Below are 23,010 nucleotides of genomic sequence, written 5' to 3' on the forward strand. Positions count from 1 at the left end.
AGACCCAAGAACACATGGAAATACACTGTAATAAAAGTGGCTTTTCAAATCAGTGGGAAATGATAGACTTAAAAATTAATACACTGTGTTTGATTGTGGTAAAATCCATACTACATAGAATTTGCCATCTTAACTATTTTTTAAGGTATACAGTTCACTAGTGTTTTGCCACATTGTTATACAACCATTCTCCAGAACTTTTCACCTTGCTAACCTGATTCTGTACCCATTAAATAACTCCCAGCACCTCCCCATCCCCCAGCCACCAGAAATTATCATTCTACTTTGTCCTTCTCATTTTTACTACTCTAGGTATCCCATATAAGGAGAATCATACAATATTTATCTTCTTGTGACTGGCTTATTTCACTTAGGGTAATGTCCTTAAGGTTCATGCATATAGCATGTCAGAATTTCCTTCCTTTGTAAGGCTGAATAGTGTTCCATTGTATGTGTATGTACCACATTTTGTCTGTTCATTTATTTATCAGTGGATTCTTGGGTTGCTTCTACTTTTTGGCTATGATTGAATTATTCTGCAATGAACATGGGTATTCAAATTTCTCAGGACCCTGCTTTGAATTCTTTTTGATATATACTCAAGTGGAATGCTGGATCATAGGGTAATTCTATTTTAAACTTTTTGTGAAACTTCTATACTGTTTACCACAGAGACTGTACTATTTTACATTCTCACCAATAGTGTAAAAGGGTTCCAGTTTCTCCACATCATCATCAACACTTACTATTTTTTTTTTTTTTTTTTTGATAGTAGCTATTCCAGTGGGCATAAGGTGATATCTGATTGGGTTTTGATTTGCATTTCCCTCATGATAAATGATGTTGGGCATCTTTTTATATTCTTCTTGGCCATTTGTATACCTTCTTTGGAGAAATGTCTGTTCAAGTCCTTTGGCTATTTTATAATTGGAATTTTTGTTCATGTTGAATTGTAGGACTTCCTCATATGTTCTGTATATTAACTCTTTATTAGGTACATGATTTGTAAGTATTTTCTCTCATTCTACAGGTTGCCTTTTCACTTTGTTGATTGTGACCTTTGATACAAAGAAGTTTTATATTTTGACATAATCCATTTTATCTATTTTTGTTGTTGTTACCAGTGATTTTAGTGTCATAGCCAAGAAATCAACGCCAAATCCAGTGTCATGATGAGTGATACTGTTTTAGCTCTTTCATTTGGGTCTTTGATACATTTTGAATCAATTTTTGATTGATATAAGGCAAGAGTGAGAATTCATTATTTTTGCGTGTGGATATCCAGTTTATTCAGTACCGTTTGTTGAAAAGACTGTTCTTTTACCACTGAATGTTTTTGACACCCTTGTCAGAAATTAATCATATATGCCACGGTTTACTTCTGGGCTCTCTATTCTGTTTCATTACTCTGTCTGTGTTTATGCCAGTACTACATTGTTTTAGTTTGATTTTATTTTTTAAGAAGTTTCAAGTTTACAGAAATAATTGTATGAAATGTATAGGGTTCCTATATATTCCTTCTCCCCACCAATTTTCCTTTATTCTTAAAATCTTGAATTTGTGTAGTGTATTTGTTGTAATTGCATAGGCAATATTGAGAGATTACTGTTAATGAAGGTCCATAGTTTACATTAGGATTCACTGTTTGTATTGTATATGCTATAGGTTTTGACAAGTATGTAAGGATGTGTGTCTAGCATTACAGTATCATACAGAAAACAAGTTTTACTGCCCTAAAAATCTTCTGTGCTCTGGTCATTCACCCTTTTGTCCCACGAATCCCTGGCAATCTGCTTTCTGTCTCCATTGTTTTGGCTTTTCCATAATGTCATATTGTTGGAATCATACAGTGTATCGTCTTTTCAGATTGGCTTCTTTCACTGAGCAATAAGCATTTAAGGTTCCTCTATGTCTTTTGGTGGCTTGATGGCCCGTTTCTTTTTATTTGAAAAGATAGACTTTGAATAAGTTGTGTTGGAACACCTAGATAATCATTTGGTAAATATGAAGTAGGACACATACTGTACACTCTACACCATCATGAACTCCAGATGGGTCAGACTTCTAATTGTAGAAAAAAAGAAAAGAATAATCAAGAAAAAAAGTGAAGCCAGATAAATACTAAAATAAAACGTGGGCAAATTCACTTATAAATTGGATATAAAGAAAGCTTTTCTATAACTCAAAACCAAGATGGAATAAAAGAAAAGATTGACAGGTTTGCCAGTAACAACATAAAACCTTTAAAGAAAAAGTTGCATGAAGAAAACTACCATAAGCAAAACCAAAAGACAAATCATAAACTGGGAATAAATATTTGCAACACATATATAAGGGGATAATCTACCTAATATTAAAGGATTCTTAAAAATCAGAGAACACAGGAGAAACTTAAGAGACAAAGGGATAAGACAGGGACAGAGAGTTCATGTAAATTGGTACGCAAATGGCTTTTAGACCTATGAGAAGATGTTCAAGTTCTCTTATAATAGGAGAAATGCAAATTAAAGTGTCACTATGTAACTAAACTCAAGTCTGAGCCACTTGAAAACCAAAAACTCGAGAGACAAGTTTTGTTGAATGGAAAGTTAGTTTTTTTTTCAAGAAGCCAGCAACTCCGGGAATTCAGTGAACTAGCATTTGAAGACTGCCTTTCTAAGCTGTGAATCTAGATCGGGAGTTTTTAAGGGAAATAGGGGAAATGATGATCAAAGCATTCTTGTGAACATGCATAGTATCAGGTGGGCAGTTAATCATTGCTTTTTCTTGGTGAAAGTCTTGTGGCCTCCTACAGGCTATTCTTATCAGGCTGGTCAGCCCATTCCCAGAGCTGCTGGTATTTTCTTTTATCTTTCTTGAACATCCTGTTTTCCTGAGGCTGTATTAGGTGAATAATCTACAAACTCAAGCAAAACAATAATTACTTTCAAGCAAGCAAGCTTTTTCTAACATGGAGTCAGTACTGTTATGTTTATACTGAGATACCATTAACCTAATAGATCAGAAAAAGTGAAAATCTTGATGAATTCCATTGGTAAAGATGAGGGCAAAAAGAGCCCGTAAGTACCTGGCTGGTGTGAGTGCCAAGGGTCCTACTCCATGGAGAGAGATTTGGCAATGTCTGTCTCCACTGATGGTCAGCGCCAACCCCTGCCCTCTGTGCTCTGGATCTTTCCATGTTCCAGGGTGAATTTTCCCGCTAGAACCGTGTACGTTTCCGCTGCCCACCATCTTGTAGGCTGGAATTCACGTTCTCTGGGAGAAGCTCTCAACCAGTGGCTCTCCTGTTGCTGTTATTCCTCAGGAGGCATGATTTTGAGGCATGTTCCTTGTGCCACTTGCAGTGTTTCCCTTCGGGATTCTGAGGCCCAGTCCCCTAGGGGCGCGGGCTAGGAGAGCACCCTTTTTGTCTGCCTCTTCCTCCTGTGTTACCTCCTTGCCTTCCTATACTCCCTGCATTTCCCTAATAAGCAGCTTGCACTCTTTTCCTTGTTATAAGTTCTGCTTCTGAAGCTCCCTTACAAATATCTTTCGGTGATTGAAATTGAAATGAGTGTTCTGTGCCTCCAGGCCCTGCTCCCAACACCCTCTAAAAGTGACCTGCTCTGAATTCCTAATGATTTGCCATTTCTGGAAACTTCACTCACATATCTTCTATGTACTCTCCAGTAATTTCCTTTTTGTTTTTTTTAAATGTGAGGTGTAAACTCCTGGAGGACGAAAAGTGTGATTCTCAAGGGTCAGGTGTTGTGTCTTGTATATAGTTGTCACAGTACATTTGTTGAATGGAAAGTAGTAACACTTTTCTAATTTTTGTCTCAAAATTCTTGTATACACTGGTGTGATATTTATAAAGCTTCTTTCTTATGTGTTTTCTTTTTCATCTGTTACAGACACAAAGACAATCATGATCGTTTCTGTTGTTGAAAAGTATGACTTTAACCACTTTTCCTCACTTCTCATTTAAAATAAAAAATTTACAGCAACATGGACCTAGTAAAACCTGATTTAAACTAGACCAAACCTACAAGAAAACCTGGCTCTTGACAAGTAGCAACTGTCTTAAAAAGAAGGCGGATTCATTTAAACCATTAGCACACCTGTAGGTTGCTGGTACCTGGCATTATCCCTACAACACTGATTTTCCGTAAGCTCAATTACTTGACCTTGCCTGAAAAGATTTTTTCAGAATCTAGCTGTGAACCTGTTACTATTGTTTTAACCCCATTGTGGGTACATAAGATGGATACAATTCCCAGTGGTCAGAGGACATACACTGGAATACATTTAGCAGGAAGACTCTAGCAGAGATGAGCAGAGATTAAGCAAGTAGTATTAAAGATTTGGTGACTGTTCCTGGTATATTCATATATTCAAAATAAACTTTAAAATTTATAGGACAGTGGGACTCTGACTCATAATTTTACTTTTAAACTAATTACTCTTATAGTAGTGTTGTTCCCTTTATTGAAAAATAAGTGTTGTATTAAAATGTTCAGGCTCTTTGTCTTTACGCACATACCGGTTACATAGACGGGTAGTATTTTCAATTGTATTTGACCCTAGGACTCAACAGATGCAAATGGTTTATTTGCATTCCGTCTATGGCAGCTAGTTCAGAAACTTACTCAACTTCCTCCTGAACTGGCAGCGACAAAGGGTCTTCACTAGTGACACAGTTCATTCTGGTTATTCACCACATCTAAATGATGGACATCTGAATGATGGACTGTCATATTTATCCTGTCCCTAAATCTCGTTTTCTCATTCTTCTACACATTGATGTTTGGGTCTCCCTACTGAAATTGTGCAGAGTATCATTTTTGGGGGGTCCTTTTGTAAGGCAACTTTTTTGAGATACAATCCACACATCGTACAGTTCAGTGACTTAATAGATGAGCGTTCCCGTTCTCCATATTTTTGCCAGTGCTTGTTATTGTCCATATTTTTTGTTGTAGCCACCCCAATAGGTATGAGGTGGTGATAGGGACAGGAGGCAGGGAAATTCTGGGCAGAAAAGGGCGGGTCCCTGGTGAAGTCCCTATCCTCAAGCCAAAGAGCCTGGAACTGCAGCCCAAAGTGAGAACTTACATCCCTGTTTTCTGCTCCAATGTTGCCTTTTCCAATACCACCCATGGCCCTGCCCTCACCCCCCATCCTGTGCCTGTAAAAACCCCAGAGCTCTGCCAGCAGAGAGGGGAAAAGCAACTGGACTATGGTTGGATGTCAGAAAGAAGCAGCTTAAGCTCAGAGGGACCGTTTGATGGTGTTGCTTTGGAGAGGATTCTGGCCAGGATGGCCGGACTCCATGGGAAGATTACCTTCCCGCTCTGTCCCTTTTTCATCTCCCCTTCCCGCTGACAGCCTATTTCACCAGGAATAAAATCCCTTGCATTTATCATCTTCAATTCGTTCCTGTGACTTCATTCCTCCTGGACGCCAGAGAAGAACTTGGGTGCTACAAGTGTGGGTGCAAATGGTTGTCACACTGACCGTCCACTGAGCTGTTAACACTTAAGCCATTCGGAGACAGCAAAGCTAAAAGGGCACTGTTGCACTTCCTCTGGGGCTTGGGGTCACAGGCATTGTCCCCTAAACCCTGCTGCAGGGCCGGTACAGATTTCACTCTTGCCAGTTCCCAGAAGCGCTCACCCGGCTCCTATACCTGTTCACATGCACTCCCTCTCCTGTGAGGGTTGGAGCAGTCAGTGAGAGATTCGCTCCTGCCTGCTCCCATGCACTCCAGTTGCCGCCTGTGAAGGGGTCCGGGAAATAATCCTGCTTCTGTGGTACTTGTGGATCTGAGTTACGTTTCTCTAACGACTAATGATGAACATCTTTTTTTGTTCATGGTGGTCATTTGCATATCTTCTTTCAAAAACGTTTTCACATCTTTTAGATCCTTTGCTCATTTTAATTGGGTCATTTCTTATTGAGTTTTAAGATTTCTTTATAGATTCTGGTTAAAAGTCGCTTATCAGATAATATGATTTACAAATACATTCTCGTATCCTGTGGGTTGTTGGTAATATCATTTTATATTTAATTATTAAGCTATTATAGGATTATTAATCTTTTACTTGCATACTTCTGGTACCCGGAAGGTGTTCAGTAGAGGTTTATGAATAAATGAATGATGTATCTTTACCTCCCTTCTCAACTACTAACCAAACTAAATATGCCTAGTTCCTCAGTTGAGTCTCATATTTTGCCATCTCTCAATCTCTCAAGAGTGAAAATGACCATTCTTGGGAAGTCGGTTGATATACCATTGTGCCTTATTGCAGAATGGTGTTCCAAATTGGACTGTAATGTGACTTCCCTGTTTTCGGTACACTGAGGGTATCAGCTCCTTTGAACTTGATACTGCTTTTCTATTTATTCAACTTAAGATTTCATGACTTTTTAACGCAACTCTGTTACTATTTTGCAAATCAATGAACTGTTGTTATATTCCATGGAATAATAGATCAAAGTCAGAGAAAGTGCATAAGTGAAAAATAGAGGATATCAGCTTTGACAGCAGTTCATAGAAAAGACCTGGGCTTTTTAGTTAACTCATTTTATATAATTCAGTGGTAAGACAAACTTCTATTGTTTTGTTGTTCTTTGAAGTTTCTTGGTGGTTTTATTTTTAGTGAAGTACCTCCTGTCAGAGCTGTGAAATAATGGAATGGGTGATTTGAAAAGTAGTGACTTCCCTGTCACCAACAGCATTTAAGTAGAGGCTGGGTGACTAATAGGGATATTTTAAGAAGGGGCTCTTGAATGGACGGACCACGACTGAGTAACCCATGAGACCAGCTTCTTTCAGCTCTAATTTTGTTATCTGCCAAGATCCTTAGGAGAAAAGGTCAGTATTTTGTGTACACATGCATTATCTTTTCAGTTTATTTTTTCATCAAGCAGATGCCTTTAACCTTGAAAGGCTGCTTTATTTCTTCATTGAATTATTTTGGCTTATAAGGAAAATATGTTGTCTCTAGTATTAATCATTAATGATTTTAAGTGTATATACTCAGATAAATTTTTGCTTAGTTGTGCATTCCCACTTTTTTTGTCATTAAGTTTCACAGCTGTATTTAGTAAAATCTTTTGAGAGACAGCCAAGTAACTGATTTTTTTGTGGCAAGCCAATGGCATGTCAAATTTGGATTTATGTTGGAAAGCTGTTTTGCAGACATAAAAGTTGAAATAAACAGCCAAATTATCTTTTCTCCCAAATTTGGATGTGGGAAAGTGAATATGTGTTTGGCTTTTATTTCTGGAATACCTTGAGAATGGATAAATAGGTTTTCCTGTGTGCTGTGTTAAACGTTTGCAATTTTGCAGCAAGTCCAAATGTGAGAAATTTAACCCCAAAGAATTATGTTAAGTGTTTGAAAAACATCTATTACTTGGGATCATCTCCTGTGTGCCAGGCACTAGGCCAGGTGCTTTACAAATGTTATCTCATGTAATCCCCGAAATAGAACTGTAGTATTATAATCATTTCTGTAGCACTAAAATCAAGGACATCACAGTTTATGGTAATTTGCCCAAGGTCACAGAATCAGTAAGTATGAATTACAAATTTGGGATTAGGACCCAATTCTTCTTGTCTCTGGTCTCCGGCCTGTTCTTTGAAGACTTCCCCAAATTCTTCAAGTTTTACTTATTCTGTGCTGTAATAGGAAATTATAAGTAACGTTCAGATATTTGTTATTTAACAATGTGACTTCTGATTCATACTTAACAGTATTTCAGTATATTTAATTCTGGCTTTGTATAATGATTTAAAATCCAAAATAGCAGTGATGCAGGATTTTGACTTCTTAGTTCAGCTAAATCTGGGTTCTTATCTCATGACCAGGAAGAATAAGGCACATGGACACATTGAAGGGTAAGGAGGGCGGAATTTATTAACCGAAAGGAAAGCTCTCAGCAAAGAAAGGAGTCCTGCAAGAAGGTTTCCACCTCACAAATTGAATACCAGGGCCACCATACACGAGCTGAAGAGGCCATGCTCTTCCCCTGTATAAGCTGCAAATTCCTGGTGGCTCCACCCAATTCCCTCAGTGCACGTGTGGGCATGCCCAGGCAAGCCATTGGTAGTATTGGAAAGGCAACATTCCATTGGTTAAAAGGCGTTATTCAGAAAGAATCAACTGGGGCAGGCAAACTGGGGCAGACATTCTCCCTTTGGGTCATGGGCTTCATCTGGGACCAGCAGTCCAGTCTTCCAGCCTTCAGGCTGTTTTAGGCTTGAAGGCGAGATTTCACCAGGGACCCTTCCCTATCTGCCTAGGCATTTGTCTGCCTCCTGCCTCTATCAGCAGCATTTCTTTACTGTAATTGATAGGAACAGAAATAATTGATCTGTGTCCTAGACTACTTGTAAACTCTACTTCAATGTAAATGTAGTTTTATAATTAAAATGAAGGATCATCAATAATCTAATTATTACTTTTTTTTGGAAAATTAATTTTCCTCCAACCTTTTTTTTTTTTTTTTTGAGATGCAGTTTCTCTCCATTGTCAAGGCTTGAGTGCAGGCCCACTGCAGTCTTGAATTCCTGGCCTCAGGCAATCCTCCTGCCTCAGCCTCCTGAGTAGCTGGGACCACAGTTGTGTACCACCACACTGGGCTAATTTTTAAATTTTTTGTAGAGACAAGATCTAGCTTTGTTACTTTGGCTGGTCTCAAACTCGTGGGCTCAAATGTCCTCCTGCCTCAGCCTCTCAAAATGCTGGGATTATAGATGTGAGCCACCACACTGGCCCCCTCCAACTTTTTATGTGAGGTGTTCCTGAATGGAATGGCTTGGCCTTTGTTGTACGTCAAGGTGATAAAGAAATGGTCCTCACTTATGGCTTAACTTTATTTTCCCCAAGGATTTGGCACGGGTGTTGTGTGACCCTGATTCAGGGCTTATGGAACCCCCTTCTAGGTAGTGAAATGGATGATCTTCTCAAGATAGATGATACAGTCATGCCTTAGGCTGGTCTTTGAGTGGAATATTCTCTCTTTCTGGCTCTTTTAATTTTCTGCTACAGACAGAACTTCCATTGTATTTAAAATAGCATTTATTTTATAGTAAGGCTGAAAAAAAAACCCCAGAAGATTTAGAAGAATATAGTCAAGGTAGAGTTGATGTCAAATGGAAATGGTAACATTCATGTAAGTAGTGCAATTAAAAATGGCCTTGGGGCTCTTAGCTTTACTTGCCATATTGTCAGTTCTAGAGCCACTGGTAGGTGTTTTGTCCTTATCATTTCAAAGCACACAGTTGAATTTATTACTTCAGTTATTATCCTCAGTTACTTATATTTTTTTAGGATTTTTTTTTTTGAGACGGAGTTTGGCTCTGCCGCCCAGGCTGGAGTGCAGTGGCCGGATCTCAGCTCACTGCAAGCTCCGCCTCCCGGGTTCACGCCATTCTCCTGCCTCAGCCTCCCAAGTAGCTGGGACTACAGGCGCCCGCCACCTCGCCCGGCTAGGTTTTGTATTTTAGTAGAGATGGGGTTTCACCATGTTAGCCAGGATGGTCTCGATCTCCTGACCTCGTGATCCGCCCGTCTCGGCCTCCCAAAGTGCTGGGATTACAGGCTTGAGCCACCGCGCCCGGCCTTTAGGATACTTTTAACTTGAAGGATTAAAAAAACTAATCATATAGAACCATCTAAAGCCAACATAAATTTAAATCTTAGTCTCATTTTTATCTTAATGATAAAATAATGAATTAAAGCTTTTGTACATTCCGTGTTGTCGAAGTTGTCTCTAGTGTATTCATGATTGAAAAATATACCTACATGTACTTTCAGGCTTATATGAAATACCTTTCAAGTATCAAATATTTATGGAAAAAATTCTGCTTTGGCTCTGAATCTGTTACACCTAGAGCCTCACTGTAACACTGTCCTTGGGTTCTGTTACGATTAACATTTGGCACTTATGTAATCAAACCAGTTTTATAAGGGCCAAAATGAACCCTTGTAAATGAAAGTGGCCTGTAAACATACTAAAATGCATGACACCATTAACGAATCTTTAATTCTAGATTCTTGAGAGGATGTCACCATAGGATGATTGATGCTGAAAATGAACTATGTCACATTCACTTTTTCTCTGTTATGTAGTGGATGCTTATTTATTTAGAAATTTGGTGCATAAATTGTTGTCTGACACTGTTTTAATATTTAATGGCAGTCATTTCTATGTTACCCCTAAAGATGTCTTCCTTTACTTTTAGAGCTCCTACGGTTCCTCCTCAAGTTATGAATTAGTGTTTTCATGAGGCAGCAGAGAAGTGTCTATATTACCTTAAACCACACATAATTAGAAACATAAATGCGCTGATTGCAGTCAGCAGTCAACAGACACCTGTATTGTTACCTAAAGGCCAAATGATTATTCTTGGATTATCCACAGTTTAGCTGGTTTGTATCACTCTTCATTCAAATTTAGAACAGGTAATTAAAAGTCATTTATCTGTGATTGTATTGCTCAGAAACATGAAGTATGAAATTTCTATACCAGTGCCTCATAGTAAATTCTTTCCCTAAAGGCAAGTAATTATGGATCCAGAAACATTTTTCCTGCACTGAGGAGAGGGATGATTAAAAAGCTTACTTCGAAGTCCAAAATACTGCAGATTTGTTGAGACAGTTTTGTTTCCTTGACATGTTGATTGCACTTCACATCACACACAATACCGAGGGACTTACTCTGTAAGGTTTCTGGCCTTCCCCTTTATCATAATTGCAGAGTGTCACATTGATCTGATGGAGATGGATTTAGAACAATTGTTGATTGGAAGCTCTTGATAAAGACAGGGAGTTCAAACACAGATTCTGCCTGAAAATTCAGCAGCGAACATCCCTCATCTATCACAATTTAACCGATGAGAACGATCAAGATAACCTGCCATCCATCATATCTATTTAACTGTACTCCAGAGTGAATTAAATTGTATTTAACAACTTATATCTTACCGGGTTTACACACTGAAAGAGAACAGCACTTCTTCATTAAGTTGTTGCTCTCTGTTTATCAATTTAAGATTTTGAAACTTGTTCTAAAACGTTCAATATCCAGTAAATTCCTCTCAAAGACTTTATGGTTCTTAATGTCCCCCAAGTTTTGTTCTTACTGGTAATAATGAATATCAGTTTAGTACTATAGCAATGGAAAAATATTCTTAGGATGCAATGGTATAAAATATTATCTTATCCTTGAATGTAGACGTACTCAATTGAAATAAGCTTGGTTGGTATTGCAAGTATTAATTTGGAGTACTTTCAGACATTTTAAGAGGTATCATTTTAGGGCCATAGAATGGTAGAGTTAGAAGGGCACCTGAAGATCTAATTTAATCCTTTAATTTACAGCTAAGGAAACTGAGCTCTAAGAGGTATATGACTGTTATAACAAGGCCATCTAAGTTACCTGCAATAGTGCTGGGGTAAACATGCAGGATTTCTGACTCCCGGAATAGCTTTTCTTTGATCCTACCATGTTTCTTTACGTACAGATTTTATGTGGATTCTCTGAAACTTATGTCTTATCAGTATCTTTTAGGATTAAGGGAGAGGGGAAGATAACCGTGGCACGAAATAATATAACAGACCCTTAAAACTTGATACCATCAATTTTGAGTTACAAGAGGAAATAAATGGGGAAAGTAAGGGAAAGGAGCTCACTCTCTGTTCTTGCTCTTCTCCAGCCTACTAACATTAGAGAACTGATAAAAAATTTATTCATGAACTTTGCTGATCAAATTGTTATGTGTTGCCATCTTGGATAATTTGTACATCTGCAGAAGCAAGAAAAAATTAAGTTTTCTTTTTGGAGAGCAAGAAAATTCAATAAGAAAACATTTTCTAATGTCTTGATAGAAATTATTGGTATAAGAACTTATGTCTTTAGTTAGGATTTGATCCAGCCCAAGATGGAAAACACAAAATAAGAATGGTGTAAGCAAGTAGAATTTATTTTTCTTTCAAGGAAAAGGAGTACACAGATTCCTCTTTGCCTTCTCTCTCTTCCTAATGTGGCAACTGAAGGTTCAACATACCTTCCCCGGCCCTGGCCATCACATCCTTAGCTAGCCTGAAGGGGTGAGTAATGAACAGTAGGGCGAGGGGAAGGACCAGTATGAGGTGGCTTCGAAGGTGGTGTCTTAAGCAGCCACACAATACTTCCACTTCCATTTCATTTTCATTGGTCAGAACTTAGTTATGAGAATACTTACTGCTTCAAGGAAGACTGGAATATTCAGTCTGTATTCTGGGCAGCCAGGAGTCCAGCTGAAATCAGGATTGTGTTTATTTGATCTTAAGAAATTAGAATATTTGATTTTTTATTAAAAAAATTTTTTTTTTTAGAGATAGGGTCTTGCTGTGTTGTTGCTCAGGCTGGAGTACAATGACATGATCATAGCTCACTGCCGTATCTGCCTTCTGGTCTCAAGTGATCCTCCCACCTTGGTCTCGTGAGTAGCTGGAACTACAGGTATGCACCCCCATGCCTGGCTAATTTTTGAAATTGTTGTAGGGACGGAGTCTCACTATTGCCCAGGCTGGTCTTGAACTCCTGGTCTCAAGTGGTCCTCCCACCTTGGCTTCCAAAAGTGCTGAGATTTCATCTGCGAGCCACTGTGCCTAGCCTCACGATATGGACTCTTGAGCCCCATAACTGAACCACAGAATAAGAATCCCTATGTTTATTTGGAGGTTCTTTTCCAGCAAAGTTTTTCCAGGGCTCCCTATGCAGCCAGCGTCACATGTTTAGGAAACATTGCACTACAATATAGGCTAGACATCCTGATGCAGGATTTTTGCTCTTTAGTTCAGCTCAATCTGGGTTTTTGTCTCATGACCAGGAAAATTAGGCACGTAGACACATTAAAGGGTGAGGAGGATGGAATTTATTTATTTATTTATTTAACTTATTTTGTATTTTACTTTAAGTTCCGGGATACATGTGCACAATGTGCAGGTTTGTTACATAGGTGTACGTGTGCCATGGTGGTTTGCTGTACCCATTAACCGGTCATCTAGGTTTTAAGCCCCGCATGCATTAGGTATTTGTCCTAATGCTCTCTTTTCCCTTGCCCCTCACCCTCCAATAGGCCCTGGTGTGTGTTGTTCCCCTCCTTGGTTTCCATGTGTTCTCATTGTTCAACTCCCACTTATGAGTGAGAACACGCGATGTTTGGTTTTCTGTTCCTGTGTTAGTTTGCTGAGAATGATGGCTTCCAGCTTCATCTATGTCCCTGCAAAGGACATGATCTCATTATTTGTTATGGCTCCATAGTATTCCATGGTATGTATGTGCCACATTTTCTTTATCCAGTCTATCATTGATAGGCATTTGGGCTGGCTCCAAGTCTTTGCTATTGTAAATAGTGCTGCAGTAAACATACGCGTGCATGTGTCTCCATAGTAGAATGATTTATAATCCTTTGGGAATATACCCAGTGCTGGGTCAAATGGTATTTGTGGTTCTAGATCATTGAGGAATCAGNCAAATGCTCTCTTTTCCCTTGCCCCTCACCCTCCAACAGGCCCTGGTGTGTGTTGTTCCCCTCCTTGGTTTCCATGTGTTCTCATTGTTCAACTCCCACTTATGAGTGAGAACACGCGATGTTTGGTTTTCTGTTCCTGTGTTAGTTTGCTGAGAATGATGGCTTCCAGCTTCATCTATGTCCCTGCAAAGGACATGATCTCATTATTTGTTATGGCTCCATAGTATTCCATGGTATGTATGTGCCACATTTTCTTTATCCAGTCTATCATTGATAGGCATTTGGGCTGGCTCCAAGTCTTTGCTATTGTAAATAGTGCTGCAGTAAACATACGCGTGCATGTGTCTCCATAGTAGAATGATTTATAATCCTTTGGGAATATACCCAGTGCTGGGTCAAATGGTATTTGTGGTTCTAGATCATTGAGGAATCAGAGGGCAGAATTTATTAAGCAAAAGGAACGCTCTCAGTGAAGAGAGGGTTCCCTTAAGCAGGTTTCTACCTCACAAACTGAATACCAGGGCCTCCATGCAAGAGTTGAAGAGGCCAGGCTCCTCCCCTGCATGAGGCGCAAATTCCTAGTGTCTCCACCCCTTTCCCCAGTGCATGGGGGCCTCCAGTCCACTGTGGGCATGACTAGGCAAACCCCCTGTGCAGGTTCCCTTATCTGCACAAAACATCTGGTGTAAACACTTGTGAGGCAGGTTGGAGATTATCTGGGTATCCTTCCCTGATCTTAGGGGATTTGGCTGTCTCCTGCCTCTATCACTACCTTACCAGCCATAGAGATGAAAGCTTTTCACACTGAACATTTCACACTTAGGAAGGGGTCAGAACTCTCAGTATATTCCAAACCTACACCCAGAATTAAAGCTGGCACACAGCAGCTTTGCATTAAATATCTTGAAGCCATTTCTGAGCTCACTAGGACAATGGGTCCAGAGGGCAAATGAGTAATCTTCATTTCAAGTACCCCAAAGGATGACAGAGATCAAGCACCCCAAATCTGTGTGTGTCAGGGGCAGTGGAGTGTGGAGGAGGATCCACAGCAAAAGAAGGAACATGATGGTACATTATTTCTCTTGAAAGCAAATGAGGGCACAGTGCAAATGCCAGGCAGGCACCTGTTATCTGTGACATTTCAGCTTTGAAATTCGATTTTGGGTTATCTAATAAATATGGGATCTGTTTATATTATTGTGATTTCATGTCTACTCAAGAGTTTAATGTTATAATTAAGTCCCTACTAGTTTTGTGAGTACTAAATTAAAGAATTGCTATCATGTAATTCTTTGAACAGATAAACATTTTTGGGAGAGGGAAGGCAAATCTGGATTCTGGTAGGGTTGATATTTAAAATTTATCAGTTATAGTTTTGGAAGAAGTGAAACTGACTACAGATCTATTACATATGTTAATTAAAAGAGGGGAGCAAATGGCATGGAATTTTACTACTCCTTGAAAAGTTCTACTAGCATTGATGTTCTAGGGGGTATTGTGACATTGCTAAATTCAGTTAAAATTAGTCCATGGTAGCCTTATTGGCATAATAGGGAAAAAGTGAATTCTCTAAAGAATGAAGCTTTCAAATTCATTAGGATAAAAAAATTACCTGTCTTCCTCTGGGTATTTATTTTTGCTGCAGCTTGAGCTCCTCTCTTAGCTTCAGTGCCACTTTATAGTATGGACAGATAAAACTCCATGGCGGGGGTCACAGACACACATGTTAACCAAAAATAAAATTCTAAGCCTCCCAACCAACTGAATGTGTAGCAGGACGGGCTGCAGACAAAACCTCTCAGACACCAAATTGTAGAAGGAAGGGCTTTATTCAGCTGGGAGCATCAGCAAGCTACTGCCTTAAAATCTGAGCCCCTCAAGTGCACAATTTCTGTCCCTTTTAAGGGCTCACACCACTAAAGATTTCACGTGAAAGCGTCGTGATTGATTTGAGCAAGCAAGGGGTACGTGACAGGGGTTGCCTGCACCGGTGGTCAGAGAGAAACAGAACAGGGCTGGGAGTTTCGCTATGTTCTTTTACACAATGTCAGGAACATCATCATAAGTTGATTTTTAACTACTGGGTTTAGGCCGGGCAGACCCGGCTGGGCTACCTGTCTTTGGTTTTGCTTCATTGTTCTTCTTATTTTTTTTTAAGAACAGGTACTGAGGATAAAACAATATAAAACAATGTGAGAGGGTCTTTCTCTTTCCTCAGATGGATCCCCCTTATGGCCAAGGGGATTCCAAAGAAACCTGAAAAACTAGTTCAGGCCATGAAAGAAAGTGGGGATCAGGCATGCCTCATTGTACCTTCTCTCTATTGGAGTTTATATACAACTGACCATCGTTAACATTAAAACAGAGGTCTGGCTGGGCATGATGGCTCTTGCCTGTAATCTCAACGCTGACAGGCTGAGGCAGGCAGATCACTTGAGGTCGGGAGTTTGAGACCAGCCTGGCCAACATAGTGACACACCGTCTATACTGAAAATACAAAAATTAGCTGAGCATGGTGGTGGGTGGCACCTATAATCCCAGCTACTCGGGAGGTTGAAGCAGGAGAATAGCTTGAATCTGGAAGGTGGAAGTTGTAGTGAGCCGAGGTTGTGCCACTGCATTCCAGCCTGGCCAACAGAGGGAGACTGTGTCTCAAAAGCAAGCAAGCAAACAAATAAACATTAAAACAGAGATCTTAAGAGTGATAGAACATAGTCTTTGTACCAAATTCCATCCTGACTGTAGTATAACATCACATGACAGATAAAGAAGGAAATAGAAATATTTTACCCTAAAATATGCCTTTTGCCATATTTTGAAATGGCTGTTTTCATCTATAAGAATCTCTATTAACATAACTAGATCTTTCCCCTTGCAGTCCTTCCCAATCCTGAAGAGATTAACTAATAGTCTGGAACCTTTAGAGGTCTTAAAAGAGGCATTTACCATCTCTTCTTTCTGAAGCCTGCTACTGGGAGGCCTCATCTAACCTACATAACAAGAACCTTGGCTTCCACAATCTCCCTTATCTTAAAGCCAAGCGTTTTTTTTTTCCCCTGCTGACTTCAACTTTAGGTAAAGCTTAAGTCTTTTAACCAATTGCCAATCAGGAAGTCTTTGAATCCATCTTTGACCTGAAAGCACGGCCTCCCCGCACCCCACCCTGGCTAAAATGTGTACCTCACATATAGTGATTGATGCCCTTGGTCTCCTTAAAATAGGTAAAACCAAGCTATAACCTAACTAGCTGGGGCACACGTTCTCAGGACCTCCGAAGGCTGTGTCACAGGTCATGGTACTCACATTTGATTCAGAATAAATCTCTCTGAATATTTTATAGAGTTTGGCTTTTTTTGGTCAACACTCACATGACTTCAGGGCTGAGAGACAAGTGACATTAGTCACTAAGTGGCTGGGCATAAGAGGGGTCAGAACCACTTAGTTCCAAGTAGGAATATAGGTCCAGTTTTGGCAGATCTTCTGAGTTTTCATAAATGTCCAACTCTGGATTTTTTTTTTTTTTTTGAGATGGAGTCTTGCTCTGTCACCTAGGCTGGAGTGCAGTGGTGTGATCTCGGCTCACTGCAACCTCTGCCTCGGCTCAAGCGATTCTCCCACCTCAGCCTCCCAAGTAGCTGGGATAACAGGCTTATGCCACCATGCCCAGCTAATTTTTGTATTCTTAGTAGAGATGGGGTTTCACATGTTTGCCAGGCTGGTCTCGAACTCCTGACCCTGGGTGATCCACTTGTCTGGGCCTCCCAAAGTGCTGGGATTATAGGCGTGAGCCACCACACCTAGCCCCAACCTGGAATTTTATTTTATTTTATTTTTTATTTCTTTTTGAGACAGAGTCACGCTCTGTCACCCAGGTTGGAGTGCAGTGGCATGGTCTTGGCCCACTGCAACTGAGGAAAGAGAGAGAGCCTCTCATATTGTTTTATACTCAGTACCTGTTTTAAGAAAAAAGGAAGTAAAACCAAAGGCAGGCAGCCCCGCGCCAGGCCCACAACCAGGCCTGGGCCTGCCTGGCCTAAACCCAGTAATTAAAAATCAACTCATAACCTAGAAACCCATGTTATTCATAGATTCCAGACATTGTATAGAAGAGCACTGTGAAACTCCCTGCCCTGTTCTGTTTCTCTCTGACCACCAGTCATGTAGCCCTTGTCATATACCCCCTGCTTGCTCAAATCAATCACGACACTTTCATGTGAAATCTTTAGTGTTGTGAGCCCTTAAAAGAGACAGAAATTGTGCACTTGGGGAGCTCGGATTTTAAGGCAGTAGGTTGCTGATGCTCCCAGCTGAATAAAGCCCTTCCTTCTACAACTTGATGTCTGAGAGGTTTTGTCTGCGGCTCGTCCTGCTACACAACCTCTGCCTCCCAGGTTCAAGCAGTTCCCCTGCCTCAGCGTCCCAAGTAGCTGGGATTACAGGTGCCTGCCACCACGCCCAGTTAATTTTTTGTAGAGACGGGCTTCCACCATGTTGGCCAGGCTGGTCTTGAACTCCTGACCTCGTGATCCACCCGCCTCGGCCTCCCAAAGTGCTGGGATTACAGGCGTGAGCCACCATGCCTGGCCAACTCTGGAATTTTTAAATGGAAACTTTTTTATCTTTAAATGTTGCCAGCGAATTTGAAACCTGTCTGTAATCTTCAGTCTACCTGTTTGTTTTTCTCTGCTCCATGTAATAAGGTGTAGTTTGTTCCCATAGATTAGACAAGCTCCAGGGCTTGTATTCAACCAGTGTGCATCTGGCTAATAAAATGTTAAAATACCTGTGGACTGACTGGTAAGAAGCCACGGCCCGGTGCTAGTGGTCCTTGGGAATGTTATGTGTTCAGTGCTGGGGCCTGTGCCAGCCCCTTGTCTCCTGGCCTGTCTGTGGTGGTTTCCTGTACTAGCCCTGTCTTCTGTACCTTGGGACCAATGTGGGCTCAAGTCACGATGAGGATCTGGCATTCTCAGCACAGGCGCAATGAGACACACTGAAAAGCGAAACCTGGTTTCCGATGGGCTCTGCTCTTTCTCCCCAGGCCGTGGCTGTCGGCTGCTCATTGACATATCCCAGTGTTGTCTTTGTGTGGCCAGTTCAGGGTACTGTAGCTTTCCCTTTGATTAATGAATTTAACATTCATTAAATATTTTGGATTTCATGCTGCCATCCTTAATGCATGCTTCTCAAAGATGCTTTATCAATAGTTTTTGCCCTTAGCGTGATCTTTTTCCATAGACATAGAGTTTTATTACTCATTCCTTTGATAAAGCCACCTTTCTTTTGATTATATTAGGTTGGTGCAAAAGTAATTGCAGTTCTGGACCATGATTTTTAAATCATTGTAACTAGGCTCCAATATACCTTTATTAATCAAAATAGGAACCATTGCAATCAACACATTTTTGCCAACAAGAAATAAGTTTGTTTATTCCTGTAGCATAAAAATCCATGCTTCGGGACTCAGCGAACTCTTGGAAAGCATTTTCTGCATTCTACTGGTCGTGGAAGCGCTTTCCCTGCAAAAAGTTGCTTAGATACTTGAAGAAGTGGAGGCCACTTGGCGAGAGGTCAGGTGAATATATTGGATGAGACAAAACCCAGTTCGTTCAACTTTTGAAGCATTGGTTGTGTGACATGCACTCAGGTGTTATTGTGGAGAAGAATTGGACCCTTTCTGTTGACCAATGCCGGCTGCAGGTGTTGCAGTTTTTGGTGCATCTCATCGATTTCCTGAGCATATTCCTCAGATAGAATGGTTTCGCCAGGATTCAGAAAGCTGTAATGGATCAGACTGGCAGCACACTGCAAACAGTGACCATGATCATTTTTGGTGCAAGTTTGACTTTGGGAAGTGCTTTGGAGCTTCTTCTTGGTCTAGCCACTGAGCTGGTCATCGCCGATGGTCATATAAAATCCACTTTTCTCGTCGCACATCACAATCTGATCGAGAAATGGTTCATTGTTGTTGTGTAGAATAAGAGAAGATGGCACTCAAAAATGACCATGAGCTCAGTGAATTTTTTTTTAAATTTTCACTCAGCTCATGAGGCATCCACTTACCGAGCTTTTTCACCTTTCCAATTTGCTTCAAATGCCAAGCCACGGTAGGATGGTCGACGTTGAGTTCTTTGACAGCTTCTCATGTGGTTGTAAGAGAATCAGCTTTGATGATTGCTTTCAGTTGGTTGTTGTCAACTTCTGATGGCCAGCCACTATGCTCCAAATCTTCAAGGCTCTGGTCTCCTTTGCAAAACTTGTTGAACCACCACTACACTGTACGTTCATTAGCAGTTCCTGGGACAAATGCGTTGTTGATGTTGTAAGTTGTCTCTGCTGCTTTACGACCCATTTTGAACTCGAATAAGAAAATTGCTCAAATTTGCTTTCTGTCTAGCATCATTTCCATAAAAACAGCAAGTAGTAACTCATTAGCATGACAACATAAAGCGAGAAATGCGCATTAAAATGATGTATAACATAACCATATTTGTTTAAAACTGTATTCCAATATCACACAGAAAATTTCAACAATGCAAAAACTGCGATGACTTTTGCACCAACCATTTGCCTTCTGCTTTCCCACTCTTCAACTTGAGGATGAGTGGGGAGTGGATACAGCAGGCACCTTGCGAGTCACTGGATTTTCCTAGTTTGTCTAGTTTGTCTCTTATCCGTTGTCTTGCCATGTTCTGCTCATTACTGTCTTATGGGCCTGCTCCTTGGGGCTTACACAGTCTCCTTGCCTTTGCTTCTGCGTCTCTTGCTGCTTAGAAAACGCTTCTGGTTCTATCACCTATGCTGGTGGGGTTGCATCATCTTTGATTTTCTACAGCTATAGGTAATGTCTTTTCCTTGAACATTTAAGGAAAGTGGCTCCATCTATATGTCTCTTAGAGTATTTACCACTTTGTGTTTCCTGTTCTGTATTGACAAGAGAAAATATCTTTTGTCTCTACTTAAACTGCAAGGCTGCACTGTCCATTACAGTCTCCATTAGCCACATTGTGCTGTTTAAATTTAAACTCACAAAATTAAGCAAAAGCGTAGTTCCTCAGTGGCATTAGCTGCATGTGACTGGTGGGGACCGTATGGAACAATACTGAGCATTTCTATCTTCAGAGGAAGTTCTGCTGAACTGGGCTGCTCCCATGGCTTGAGGGCATTGGTTGGTCCTGCCCACTCTACCCTACCCCTCAGCTCCAAGCTTGAAGCAGGCCTGTGATCCTCCTGAATTGTAGTAGGTTTTATTGCAGAAGAATCAGTATAGAGTAGTGAGATTGACCTAAAAGGAGGAAACTGAAGCAAAATTAATGTAAGTAAAGAGTTTACTGGGGTCAAGTTTGAGGATTGCCACCTGGGTGCATAAATGCAAGTTGCCCCGAATATACGCTCTGTTTAGCAGCAGTTGCAAGTGGATTTATTTCATTTCATTTTATTTTTAGAGATGGGATCGCGCTCTGTCACCAGGCTGGATTGCAGCGGTCTGATTATAGGTCACTGCAGCCTGAAACTCCTGGGCTGAAATGATCCTCCTGCTTCAGCCTCTCTAGTAGCTGGGACTCCAAGCATGTGCTACCACTTCTGGCTAATTTTTAAAAATTTATGTAGAGATAGGATCTTGCTATATTTCCCAGGCCAGTCTCAAATTCCTGGCCTCAAGTGATCCTCCTGTCTAGGCCTCCCAAAATGTTGGAATTACAGTTGTGAGCCATGGAGCCAGGCCACAGTGGATTTTTAAAGGCAGAAAAAGGAGATAGAGTGGGCAGATGCACAGTTGTTTGTCAGGAATCCTCATTGGTTTACAGAAATAACATTGATTAGTTATGGAAATAACATTGATTAACTATGCATAGATTGGCTATACATAGTTATGCTATACGGTATGGGTTATAATGTACAGTGTGGCATTATTAGATTAATTTATGGCTACTTGTGGCAACAGGAAGCTGCTTTGAGAGATGAATACATAGCTGAAGCGGCGGGGGAGGGCATGATTGAGGTCTTGTTTTAATGCTTCTCTGGGCCTCACAGTTTGTAAGGGCTCACATTCCTCAGATGAAAGTGCTTTCTTTCCTCCGTGGTGAGTGTGTCATGTAAATTCTTGGAGTTTAGCTGCTTGGCTGTGTGTACTGAAGCAAATGCTAAGTTTTCTGAGCCTCCATTTTTATAATGGGTAAACAGTCGTAATGTGTATAACTCTTTGTTCTGAGTTGAAAATGAGAAACCTTCTGAAAAATTTTTAACATAGTGGTGGCCATACAGTAGGTGTTCCATGAACATGCTCTTTCATGTGTTGTGCACAGGCGGGCACTGCTCCTGAGAATGCAAGGTGGTAGGCGGCCACCTGGGTCTGTGGTCAGAAGGTGGCATGTGGTTTCATTGAGGCGGGAGGAGAGTGGCTTCTACTCTGAAACATTTGTCTTTTCGGCTGAGCAGTGGCCCAAATGACTTGTGGTTTCATCCACAGACAGGATCATTTTTAAAACATGGGCATCGAGGAATTTATCTTCCCAAGCCTGGTTTTTCTTGACGATTTTTAATGAAACTTTGTATTTGTTGGTCACTAATATTTTCAGTTAATGAAAACACATAGGTATGGCTTCTGTGAAGCTCTGAAGGTGTTCATTTTTGACAAAACTGTTACAACTGTTAATAAGTTGTCTAACCTTTAAGGCTGGGCAAATAAATCTTAAGGAGTTTTCATCTCGGTAAGGTGCCTGTCCCTCTGATGAGATTCCTTTCATATTTCAGGGTGTTCTATTCTGGAGGAAACCAAGAATTTCTTTAGTATAAGTGAAACCTTAGCACTGGCTTCGCCTCAGCAGATGCAGGGCAAATCAGCCTTTTTTTCTTGTAATTGCTTTCATCAAATTGAAGATCCCAGGGGAGGAAGTTTTCCTGCAGGAAAATTCCTGTTTTATGGGAATGGCTGTGCACACATTCATCAAGAGCTATTGTTATTCTGATGTGCCACCTTCCATTCCTCCCAGTCCTGTAAAAAATATGACATCTATTAGAACCTAATTACCTATGCCATTAACATGTTGTTCCCCCACTGAAATTTCCTGGAGTTTGAAGGAAGACAAGATGTGGGTGTATGATAGATATATTCAGATATTTAAACATTGGAATTACTTGGGAAAAGGTGGTATATGGTAGCACAGTGGAAGGAATTCTATGTAGAATTTTTATCTTCCTATTTTTAAGGCATTATATACATTTAAAGTAGAATTATTTTCAGTTACAGTGACTAAAAAATATGTTGACAGTTTCTAACAACTTTAAAAAGTAGTCCAACACACAATTTTGGATAAATGGATGCCAAAAAAAAAATGGGTTTTCAGTTCATTTTCTTTTATGGTGACTAGGCTCCTGGGATTTTCTTCGATCTGATTGTGTAAAATAGTTGATGCACTGGATTTTTCCTATCCGTTCACAAGTATCCTCCCTCCCATTCCTCCAGTCATTCAGCCAGCCATCTGGTAATCGTTTTTATTTAT

The 23,010-nt window shown here is 40.4% G+C and overlaps 1 protein-coding gene across 9 annotated transcripts in view; it reads left to right on the forward strand.

The window, feature by feature from the left end:
* Positions 1 to 23,010, forward strand: part of PTPRM (protein tyrosine phosphatase receptor type M) — a 797,738-nt gene that overhangs the window by 95,479 nt on the left and 679,249 nt on the right. The window lies entirely within an intron of this gene.

Source organism: Rhinopithecus bieti, unplaced genomic scaffold, assembly GCF_001698545.2.
Source record: "Rhinopithecus bieti isolate Rb0 unplaced genomic scaffold, ASM169854v2 scaffold_73682, whole genome shotgun sequence".
In the NCBI taxonomy this organism is placed as follows: Eukaryota; Metazoa; Chordata; class Mammalia; order Primates; family Cercopithecidae; genus Rhinopithecus; species Rhinopithecus bieti.